The 12709-nt window shown below is 43.6% G+C and overlaps 1 long non-coding RNA gene across 1 annotated transcript in view; it reads left to right on the top strand.

Moving 5' to 3' along the window:
- The window catches only part of LOC132769922 (uncharacterized), a 69870-nt gene that overhangs the window by 36610 nt on the left and 20551 nt on the right, over positions 1–12709 (top strand). The gene's annotated exons all lie outside the window — the stretch shown is intronic.

Here is a 12709-nt window from a genome sequence, read left to right as displayed (position 1 = left end):
CAGTCTTTATCTGCTCGTCTATAGAAGATATCTCAGTGCCCTTCCATACAGCTCTATATCCCAGAATATCATGGCAGAAAATCTCACAATATCTGAGTCCACACTGAGATAATGTGGGATTTCCTCCCATTGATATTCTGGGAGATAGGGCTAAAGGGGAATGCTAAAGACTGCTCAAACTCCCTTATTTCTCATGCCAGTAAGATCCTGCAAGGAAGACTCCAGCAATACACGGAGAGAGAGTTGCCAGATGTACAAGCTGGGCTTAGAAAAGGCAGAGGAACAAGAGACCAAATTGCCAATGTGCCGTCACACCCAGACACTATAAAGTTAAAACTAAGATGTGCTTCTCTCTTTATCCGAATGAACTGCGAGTACCTTACTTAGAAGCTTAGAATTCCCAGCAACTGAGCCAGTCCAGATTTGAACATCAAACAGAACATTTATTTCTCAAAGTCCTTGACAGACTTGGCACAGCTTGATGAAGTTATAAACACAAACAGTCAACTTGTGAAACCATATAGATGTTCTTTCCTTCCCTTTTCCTTCGGCTGCTGAGTTAACGGTAGAAAAATCCTGGGATCTTTTACCCTAACCCTGAGCTGCTATCTTTTAGAAAGAGCAGGTCTTCCCCTATCCAAGCTCAAGGTTAGTTTGGGGATGAAGTATTGGAGCCTCTCCCAATGGCAGAGAAATCCTGAGATATTCTCTGCCCCAGCGCTGAGCTACTATCTTTTAGAAAGAGCAGGTCTTCCCCTATCTGAGCTCAGCACCAGTTTCCAAGGTAACCATACTCACAATGGCCTGTCTGAGCTGCCTAGCTTGGCCACCAGCACATCTGAGGCTTTTTCTATACTGAAGAAGGCAGGAGAGCTTCTCCAAAATGAAGATCTCATCCCCAGGAAAAAGGGAGGTCTCTGGACCAAAGAGATACTTTTTTAAGCCAATAGCTACAAAAGGCTTGCAGGCTGGCTTCCAGCCTCTGTTAATGTTTGACTATTAGGGTGCTGATAAGACTGTAGCAACCCTGGGGGAAATGCAAAGGGATGCTATTTCAAGCAACTAAGGGGCAATGCAAACCATGTTCCTAGTGGTGCTCCTTACAGAGAGAAGTCAACCCTCCTGTTTAAGGAGCTCCATTGGCTGCCGTTCATCTTCCGTTCCCAATTCAAGGTGCAGGTGCTTACCTACAAAGCCCTAAATGGTTTGGGACCCTCCTACCTGCGTGACTTTTAAATTGAACCCACACGATCTCTCCGATCATCTGGAGAGGCCCTGCTCACGATCCCACCTGTGTCGCAAGTGTGATAGGTGGGGACGAGGAACAGGGCCTTCTCTGTGGTGGCCCCCCGACTCTGGAACTCTCTCCCTAAGGATATCAGACAAGCCCCAACATTGGCAGTCTTTAGGAAGACATGGTTGTTCCAGTGTGCCTTCCCAGAATAGGAAACTCCTAGCATCATGTCCCAATTGCACTTTACTAGAGATTAAGATTGTCTGTATACCGTACTTATCTCCAAAAACCTATCCATCTCACCTGTCATGTTCAGCATTTTAAAATTTTAATCATTACATTTGGTCCGGCCTTAGTTTTAAATGTATCATGGTGTTATTGTCTAATGTTTATTGCTATTGTTTTAATGTTTATTACTTGTTTTATGAGTTTATTTATTGTTGTATTTGTTTTGCTGTTGTTTTATTGATGTGTTGGGCCCCGGCCTCTTGTAAGCCACGCCGAATCCTTCGGGAGATGTTAGCGGGGTATAAATAAAGGATTATTATTATTATTATTATTATTATTATTATAAATTTGTCACAGAAAATTCAATAAAGATATTCAAAAGAAGAAGAAGAAGAAGAAAGAAGTAGGCCCCAAAATACAAAGAAAATCAACCCTGTCACTGTTAAATTGTCCTTGCCACATAGTCTAAGGAGAGTACATCCAGTGTTCCACTGTAGTTTATTAAAACCTGTGTGTGGCCATGCCAAGAGGCACTTGCCTATTGAGGTTCCAAATCCTATTGTGGTGGATGGGGAACAACATTTCGAGGTTGCTGATATTTTAGACTCCAGAAGACGTCGTGGAAGTTTACAGTATTTAGTGAAGTGGCGCCATTTCAATGACTCTGAGTGGGTGAGGGCAGCAGATACAATTGAGCGCCAAAGCTAATTAGGCATTTTCATGTGTCCAGAGGAGAGCGACTAAAATGATCAAGGGTCTGGAGAACAAGCCCTATGAGGAGCGGCTTAAGGAGCTGGGCATGTTTAGCCTGAAGAAGAGAAGGGGACGAGAGACAGGGCCTTCTCCGTGGTGGCCCCTCGGCTGTGGAACGCCCTTCCTGCAGACGTTAGATCGGCTCCCTCCCTGCTGGTGTTCAGGAGAAGAGTGAAGACCTGGCTCTGTGAACAGGCGTTCAATTAAGCAGTGCAATCAATTGACTGAGTTTGGAACTGGAATAATGGATGAGGAGATCGGATTGTGATTTTACTGATGAGACGTGACGGATTAGTTATTGGATGTATTGATGTTTGTTCATTTACTGATGTATTGTTGTATTGTTTTAACTGCTTTAGTGATTGTTTAGATGCTAATGCTATGCACTTTGTATATTGTCCTGTTGTAAACCGCACTGAGTCGCCTACGGGCTGAGATAGTGCGGTATACAAATAAAGTAAATAAATAAATGTATAAATATGTGAGAGGAAGCCACAGGGAGGAGGGAGCAAACTTGTTTTCTGCTTCCCTGGAGACTAGGATGCGAAACAATGGCTTCAAACTACAAAAAAGGAGATTCCATCTGAACATGAGGAAGAACTTCCTGACTGTGAGAGCCGTTCAGCAGTGGAACTCTCTGCCCCGGAGTGTGGTGAAGGCTCCTTCTTTGGAAGCTTTTAAACAGAGGCTTGATCGCCATCTGTCAGGGGTGATTTGAATGCAATATTCCTGCTTCTTGGCAGGGGGTTGGACTGGATGGCCCATGAGGTCTCTTCCAACTCTTTGATTCTATGATTCTATAAATTATCCTATGAAACCTAGTTAAGGTAGATGCTGCCGGTGTTTATGTTTTTCTTTCTAGGGGACTAATCATGTCAGAAGTCAATTTCTGATGGCATGAAGACATCACAAATTCCCTCCGTGACATCCTGACTGAATCATCCTGGCTGCCTCAATTCTCTCTCTGTGACATTTTGAAGCCAGCAGAGTGCGCTGGAAACCTTGTATTGGAACTTGTGAAGCAACAAGCTCTAATAAGGAAACTGAGAAGAGGGGGGAGATGGGTAGGAAAGGTGGTGGGAAAAGGAAGTGATGGTGGGAAAAAGTCAGTAGGGTCTTTCTTTGCTGCAGAGATGCAAGTAATATATCTATTTCAAAGCAAAACTGACTTGTGAGTGGTCATTTAATATTGCTATTAAGCGCGATTGGTGGGGACGAGGGACAGGGCCTTCTCTGTGGTGGCCCCCCGACTCTGGAACTCTCTCCCTAAGGATATCAGGGAGTTCCTCTTCCAACCAAGAGCATTCTGAACTCCAACAATGAAATTGAATCAAAGTTGGCTTACAGAACTCCCATGACCAACAGAAAATACTGGAGAGGCTTGGGGGAAATAGACATTGGCATTTGGGAGTTGCTGGGATGTAAAGTTTACCTGCCATCAAAGATCATCCTGGAGGGGTCCGGGCCTGGATTTGGTGGGAAGGTTTGCACCCAGCCTGTAAAGCAGCGAAAGCTGCACCGTGCAGCCTGGCCCTGTGTGAAGCCCCTTGCCTGGCTTGCACCGCCCGTTGGGCCCAGCAAGCATTGAAAGCGGTGAGGGGCTTTATGCGATGCCAGGCCACATGGTGCAGCCTCCCTCGCCTGGCTCGCACTGCCTGTCAGGCCTGACAAGCAGTGAAACCAGCAAGGGGCTTCGCGCAAGAACAGACTGTACGGTACAGCCTCCCTCACCTGACTTTTGCTGCCCATCAGGCCTGATGTGTGGCACAAGCCAGACGAGGGAGGCTGCACTGCACGGCCTGGCATTGTGCAAAACCCCTCACCTGGCTCACACCATCCATCGGGCCAGAGAAGAGTGAAAGTGGTGAAGGGCTTCACACAAGAGCAGGCCGTGTGGTGCACCCTCCCTTGCCTGGCTTGTGCTGCCCATCAGGTCCGAAGGAGATGTGAACCAGGCAAGGGAGGCTACACCGCGTGACCTGGCCTCACGTGAAGCCTTTCGCCTGGCTTGTGCCACTCATCAGGCCTGCTAAGCAGGGAAAGCCAAGCAAGGGAGGGTGCACCGCATGGCCTGGGCTTGTGTGAAATCCTTTGCCTGGCTCACACTGCCTGTCGGGCCTGGCAAGTGGCTTCGCGCAAGGCCTGGCTTCACTGTGCAGCCTCCCTTGCCTGACTTGCACCACCCATTAAACTTGGCAAGTGGTGAAATCCAGGTGAGGGAGGTGGCTTTTACTGCTTACCAGGCCCAACAGGCGACGTAAGGCAGGCAAGGGGCCTTGCATGAGGCAGGCCATGCAGTGCAGCCTCCTGCGTCTGGCTTCCACCACTTGCCAGGCTTGATGAGCAGCACGAGTCAGGTGACGGAGGCTGCACAGTGCGGTCTGGCCTCGCGCAAAGCCCCTCGCTGCTTGCCAGGCCCGACGGGCACTGAGAGGGAGGCCGCCTCCTCAGCAGGCCAGATAAATGCTGTTGGTGGGCTGCATGCAGGGGCGGCTCAACCTGTTACGCAAAGTAAGCATTTGCAGTATAGTTGATTTTGCCCAGGGGCCCTCTTGAAGCGCTCTTGTGGGAAAATAGACCTTGACATATGCGAGTTGTAGTTACTGGGATGTATAGTTCACCTAAAACCAAAGAGCATTCTGAACTCCACCAATGATGGAATTGAACCAAATATGGTACACAGAACTCCCACGACAATCAGAAAATATATATCAGTGATTGTTTGGGGGGGGCGCGGGCGGGCGCCAAAATACTGTTTGCTTACCGTTGAAAATTACCTAGGGCCGCCTCTGGCTGCATGTGGCCCGCAGGCCATAGTTTCAGGACCTCTTGTTTATAGTATTCTCATGCTTCCTTTAGAATCTTGAAGAGGCACCTAGAAATAAATACACATTTATTTTCTTGAGTGGTTCTTTCTAAAATAGGTAACAATTTGTAGCATGATTTTGTTCCCAAGATATTTATTTATTTATTTTGTCCAAAGTGAGTTGAGGGTACAATTAAAATGCCCCTCGGCTCTGGAACGCCCTTCCCATGGAGGTAAGATCAGCCTCCTCGCTGATGGTATTCCGAAGAAGACTAAAAACTTGGATGTTCAAGCAGGCAATTGGTTAATTCGGTGCAATGAATGTGTTGATTACGGATTGGTAATATGGATGATGAAATTGGACCAGGATTTTAGTTAGGAGATGTATTGGATTGTGATTTACGTGTAATATTGTGTATTATGTTTTTATGGTTTTAATTGTATACTGTGCACTGTATATTTTGTTGTAAACCGCGTTGAGTCGCCAGTTAGGCTGAGAAACGGCGGTTTACAAGGACAGTAAATAAATAAATAAATAAATACATAAATAAATACATAAATTTAAAACCTAAAGTTTTTAAAACTTGGCATTATACTAGATTTCCTTTGACCAGAAGCTGGCCACTTGGAGTGCCTCTGGTGTTGCTGTGAGAAGGTCTTCTATTGTGCATGTGGCAGGGCTCAGGCTGCTCTTCTCCGCACTCACATGTTGTGGACTCCCCTTTGTAGCCCCATTTTTTAAGGTTAGCTCTTCTTCTTGTGGTGCCAGAATGCAGCCTGTTCAGAGCCTTCCAGGTGGCCCAATCTTCTGTGTGCCCAGTAGGGAGTTTATCATCTGGTCTCAGCCACTGATTAAGGTGCTGGGTTGTTTATCTGCCATGTTTGGATTCTCACTTGCTGAGGTGTTCATGCAAGTATCTTTCTACTTCCCGACAGATGTCAGGTGATGCAATACGGGCTAAACAGCATGATTTCTCCAGTGGTGTAGGGCATAGACATACTGTGATAATGTGGCATGTCTCATTAATGCAGCATGTTCCCAGGATATAAATCTTATTTCCTAATTGGTTCAATCATAAAACATGGGGAAAGTTTATTAAACTGCAAAAAACTTTGTTTTTGCAGGACACCCTGAAGCACATTTTGCTATAATTTTTCAATGAATATCTCATTGAGTCTCAACTAATTCAAAATAGTGTGCAGCACCACAAAAAAAAAACAACAACAAAAAACAACAAAGTTCATGGAATAGAACAACTACTTTCAAATTAAGTACCACACAATTAAACAGGAAATAATACTTTCAAACTAGGAACGTACTTTTTTCAAATTTTGTTACATAGTGTAATTAATGAGTTAAAATTACTTAACGGTTTGATTTTCCTCCCCTGTGTTTTAAATGAAGGCTCACTGTAGATTTTTCATGTCTTCCTAACAGTTTTATCCAACACTTCCAAAAAATGTTTTCCTAAATAAGTTTATTCGGCCAAAATCCAATTATTAATTCCAGCTAGAGCATTTCCCTGAATCACTTAGATTTACATCGATGTTGATTTGCCAAGTTCACATTAAATCAACAGATCGTCTCTAGCTGGGACTAACCACTAGATTTAAGTCTTAAAGGCCAATGATTATCAAAATATTACTTCTGTCATCTTGCCACTTCCTGCATCTCTGGTGTTGATGTCAGTATGGAATTTAAGTGTAGGAGGGGAAGTGCTGAGGTTCCCTTTTACCTGTTGAAGCATCTTTTGGCATACATCATGAGACAATTCAATTTGGCTGTTGTCTCCTTAAGAATCTGAATTCTTCAGCCCACACTTTGCCTGGCTGTTGACTACCTTCTTTATTTACTCTTTGTGCCTTTGATTTTTGCCTGGATTGGGCATTTTCTGTTCAACACCAACTGAAGGCAAGCTTCTCCATTGTAGCATTGTAGGAAGGCCCACGTAACCTCCCACACAATGTCTTTCTCAAAGAGAAAATGGGGTTGTCTTTCATTTGGAACAAAAGGGATTTCCCTACGTGTTGATGAAGCTATGCTTTTCATGCCAGCTATCCTGTAGGATTTTGGAAAATGTTTTAGTAACCAAATTTCAGATAAGAACTTAATTTGAATGTATAGCACAAACTCACACTTCTTTTGATGAGGCTGCAGACCTATTACAAAAGACCCTTATTAATCATTTGGGGGTCATGTTTTTAAAATCAGAATGAAATGCGGGGGGGGGGGGCATCAATACACAACAATTTAAAGATCTTGTAGGCAATATTCATATTCCAAATCTTTTTTTAAAAAACCCACACTATTTAACTGCCATGGCTCCCATTGCCCAGCCTCAAATTCTAGAAGTTGAACATTCTCTGTTAAAACACCGTCAATATCCATGCTTAAGTTGTAGTCTGAACTTCAAAATGAATTGTGCTATCCAAGTTACTGAACCCAAAATAGGTTCAGCAACTGAGATACCTCCTTTGATGTTTGGATTAAAATCCTAAATTGACTCAATAGCCAACTGTGTATTGGAATTCCAGGGTTTCTTTCAGAGGACTGCACTATGATATCAGTTCAGAAGTGTACTTCTGTATATGAGAGGGTTTATTTAATCTGTGGTGTAAATATCCCTTTTTGAAGATTGACTCAATCCAAGCTACTTTTCCGGATTTTGCCTTGTTGCTTAATGAAACTACATGTACTAGAGTAGCCATATGTATCTCATTTGTATTTTTTCTCTTTAGTTTACATGTGGGATAGGGGTGAAGACCTATTTTTATTGGCTATAGAGGATGATCTGGAGCTATACTTCTCTGTCTGATATCTTCTCTTCCTAGGCTTCTTTCCAGTAGAGCCTTCAACCAATCCAGTTCTCTTCTTCATATCTTAGTTGGTCTAGATAAAAAATCACTTAAAGCAGCCGTGTGTGCGTGTGTGTGCGGAGATAGACTTATTTCCCACAACCCACACACTCTACTCCTTGTAAAACAACAGCAATAATTCATCTCTTACATGTATTTGAGTTAGGCAGATTTTACTCAATTTAGCTAGGCCCTGAGCAGCTACTCTAGTAGTTCTCAACCTGTGGGTCCCCAGATGTTTTGAACTTCAAGACCCAGAAATTCTAACAGCTGGTAAACTGACTGGGATTTCTGGAAGATGTAGTCCAAAACACTTGGGGACCCACAGGTTGGGAACCACCCATCTAGTCAAAATGTAAGTATTTTCAGGTGTCATCAAGTCTGTTTCAGACTTGCACCAAATAAGAGCCCATTATCTTTTACCAGGGCTTAGATAACCACCTACACAGTATCAATACAAGTTCATGAAGTTCACATTCTACAAATTTAGGACTTTGCTGTGGACTAATCTAGGACCAACTGAATAATTATGTTTAAAAGTAAAAAAAAAGTGCTACAGTATTGTCACAAGTAGGAACTGATGTGAAATAACTTACCAAAAAGTCAGAACATTACTTCTAAATTACGTTTTAGGGAATGAAGAATGAAATAGATGCATAAATAAACTGCTCTCAGAATTGGGAGAATATTGTGGGAAAGAGTAAAAATGCAGCTCACACTATAATCCTGTATGTGTTTCCTCAGAAGTACTTCCCACTAAGTTTAACAAGAAACCCTGAAACACCCTTTCAACCCAACACAAAGTTAGATTGTACTTTTGCTACCTTATGATGCATTAATTAAAAGACAAAAGCGAAATCAGTTAAACATGTAATGCAGCAAATATAGAAGGCTGGCTATAGCCAAGGAAAATGCATTAAAATCCAAATGTATGTATTTATAATTCTATCTGCTTTATTTTCTAAAGTGGAATAGGGGCCATGGTTTGTACTTCTGGGAAATTGTGAACTACCCACATGTTGGTCTTGCAATCCTTCTTTCCATTTTACCTTTTTCTCCCTTTCTCTGAGTCCTAAAACTAGAATAGGTGTAATGGTTTAGTGTTTCCTAAAACAGGTTTAGTCCATCCCTCTAATGGCCCTTCTATACATGCAGTAAAACCCGAAAGTAACTGGGATAAAGGCGGGGTGGTGGGGGTGGGGTGGGGATGTGGTGGTGTTCTAAATGACATTTGGGGAAAGTGTGGGCAGAATCAGGTTAACAGCTGAAAAGCACAATTTTAAAAGGTGCACTTAAAACCTGATTGCACCCAAAAATGTGTACTTTCGCATGACTGTATATTCCTGCAGTCATGGGAAACAGGTGACTTCTTTCCTATTCCCCTGTGTGGACTGCTCCAACGCACATGCATTTTTTAAAAGCCCAAAACAGCTGATCGAGCTGTCAAAAAAATGAAGCCATAGACACATAGGTGGCTAAAGGGAAGCATGATTGGAAAGCAATCAGAACTCTCTCCAACCATTCCTTTCTTTCTTATGATATTAAGCAAAGCTTGAATTAACAGTTGGGTGAAGAGAGAGATCAGAAATCTGCTTGTGTGTACACTGGGATCTCCGTATGTGTGCATATGAGATCCAATGCATCTCAGATATTTTTTTTAATCTCTCCCTGTGCCCTCTCCAATGTTCCCTGTGCCCTCTCCAACTTGATCCACTTCAAAGAAAGGTGTGAGGACAGTGGGGGCCTACAGGTCAGTGTGTGGACTTGCTTTCAGGTCCCAGGATTTTTTGCCCCGCTTTTAGAACTTGCATTTTGACACATTCTGGAAACACCTTGAATTTGTATTAGTAATTCAATCCTGAGTTTTTGGAACAAATCCATAATCAACTGAGTGTACTCCAAAACCCATTTTCCCATAATTAACATATTAACTTATTTTATTCACTTGCAGCTCTGTTTATGCAGTGTATCTGACATTCATTGAATCCTTTATTATTTCAGGGTATATCTATTACATATTTTTTTTAAACAAATTCACATTTTAACTTAATTTGTATATTTTAATTTAACATGACATATTTTAACTTAATATTTTTAAATGTAATGTTTTAACTTAAGATTTTAACTGAAAAGTAACATTTTAAGAGGCAAGTTGAGGAAGAATTTGATCTGGGAAGGGCATAAGGAAAGGCAGAATTTCTTCCTAACCTGGCTGTTTGATTACAAAGGTGTCAATGCCACATCAGCCTAAAAAGCTTTGTAGTGAAGTATAATCTTATGCACATTTCCCCAGAAGTACATAGGGTGGAATCACGGTGATTTAAGTAAATTGTGCCCATGGCATTTAAAGTGGACTGTGATTGTATAGTGCTACAGAATCAATTGTGTTTATTTGTACAGGCTAATGCAGCATGATACTAATATTTAACTAATGGCTTTCCAGTGGCCATTATCCTAGTCTCTGAGGGTGAAGGAAAGTAGTCAGGCAAGCCTCCAATATGCAAGGGGCTGCATAATCTGCCTCAATCAGTCAATCAATCTTTATTTATATCCCACCCCATCTCCCCATGGCAACTTGGGGCAGCTTACAACATAAAAGGCAATGATTAAATGCCACAAAAATACACAATAAATTTAAAAAACACAGATAAATAGTATTTTCCCCCTCATCAGATGAGGGAAGAATCTGTGACATGCTCCACTTCACCGCCCCTTTAAACATGGAGCGTGCCAGCTCCCACTACACAACACACTACTACTTCCGACAGGGCTCCATGCTTAAAAGTCCCTTGTTAAAGACACCTATCTTGGATCCTATGACCCTTGCCAATTACCGTCCTGTTTCTAATCTGCCATTCTTAGGTAAGGTGATAGAGCGGGCTGTACTGGGACAATTGCAACAATTCCTGGATGACACAGCTGGCCTGGACCCTTTCCAGTCAGGTTTTCGCCGGGGCCATGGGACGGAGACAGTCCTGGTTGCCATTACGGATGAACTCCGTCGCCAGTCTGACAATGGTGGATCCGCGCTATTGGTACTTCTCGACCTTATCGCAGAGTTTGACACCGTCGATTACGATCTAATGATTCACCGTCTTGCCATGTCCAGAGTTTGCGGTCAGGTTTTTTCTCCAGAACCAGAGTCAACGCGTGGAGTACATGGATCAAGTCTCCGATAGATCCCCCTATGTGGGGTCCCCCAAGGTGCAATTCTCTCTCCTCTTCTCTTCAACATCTATGTTAGATGTTCAACATCTAGTTTGGCTTGGAGTTTCGGCCTGGACTGCTACCAATATGCGGACGATACCCAACTCCTTCTGCACTTGGAGCCTGGAGCAATATCAATTCCAGACAATTTCACCCGATGTCTGGAAGCTCTGTCGAACTGGCTATGTGCTAGCAGACTGAAGGTGAACCCGGCGAAGACTGAGATTCTCTGGCATGGCCGCCCGGCAGGTCTGACTCATCCATTACCCACCTTTGATGGTGCCGCTCTATCTCCATCGACCACTGTTAAGAGCTTAGGTGTCGTCCTGGATTCGTAGCTGACAATGGAAGCTCAGGTCACGGCTGCCAGCAAACAGGCCTTTTTCCTACCTATCTGACGAGGCTCTGGCAACTGTCATCCATGCCACGGTCATGTCTAGGCTGGACTATTGCAACGCCCTGTATGTTGGTCTTCCGATGTCTACGACCCGAAAGCTCCGTATTGTTCACAATGCGGCAGCCAGGTTACTCGCAAGAACGCCCATGAAATGCCATATAACACCAGTGCTGCAACATTTACATTGGCTTCCAACTGAGTACCATGGCCTGTATAAGATGTTAGTTCTGACCTTTAAAATTCTTTACTGCCAGGGTCCATCGTACCTTAGGGACCGCCTCTCCTTCTCTCATCATTGGAGGTCGCAACGACCAGCCCAACGTGACTTACTCTATATACCGGGTCCTAGAGAAGTGCACTTAGAAAGTACCAGACACAGGGCTTTTTCTATTTCTGCCCCTGTCTTATGGAATTCCTTGCCACCCTACATGAGAACCATGCGTGACTTAGGACCTTTTACTCTAGCACTTAAGACCTGGCTTTTTACTAGAGCATTCGATCTCTGTTAATTTTTAATTTCTGTCTGTATGTATTTTATGTTTTACAATTTAGCTGTAAATTGCCTAGAGCATTCTCGGATGGAGGGCGATTAATAAGTAATTAAATATGATGATGATGATGATGATGATGATGATGATGATGATGAAAAGTGGTGGCAAAGTGGAGTGTACCACCATGGTGACAACACGGGAGGCTTCCTGTGTTGCTTTGGGAGGGAGGTGGACAGTCAGTGCTTCCCCTCATAGGATAGCCCAGCTGATAAGCCAGGTAATGTGGGACGTGGGGCGACGGGTTCCCCATGCCCCCTGATAGTGATCACTGGATTTGTGACAATGCATGGCTATTCCAGCAGCCAGTGTGAAGAGGTCCCTAGTCTAAAGAATAGAAGAAAAATGTTTCAAATAAAATGAAATGAATGACAGTAGCAGTGAGACGAGTGACAGTGTTCATTGCAGGGTTATTGTAGGACTGCACATTCACCAAACTTTGTTGTTGTTCATTCGTTCAGTTGTTTCCGACTCTTCGTGACCTCATGGACCAGCCGACGCCAGAGCTCCCGGTTGGCCGTCACCATCCCCCAGCTCTTTCAGGGTCAATTCAGTCACTTCAAGGATCCCATCCATCCATCTTGCCCTTGGTCTGCCCCTCTTCCTTTTTCCTTCCATTTACCAAACTAGAGAGGATGAAAGGGTAACCTGACCTCTCTCTGCCCACCACAGAAGTCACA

Source organism: Anolis sagrei, chromosome 3 (genome assembly GCF_037176765.1).
Source record: "Anolis sagrei isolate rAnoSag1 chromosome 3, rAnoSag1.mat, whole genome shotgun sequence".
Classification (NCBI taxonomy): domain Eukaryota; kingdom Metazoa; phylum Chordata; class Lepidosauria; order Squamata; family Dactyloidae; genus Anolis; species Anolis sagrei.
The sequence above is the reverse complement of the archived record's forward strand: the minus strand, read 5'-3'. Positions and strand labels throughout refer to the sequence as shown.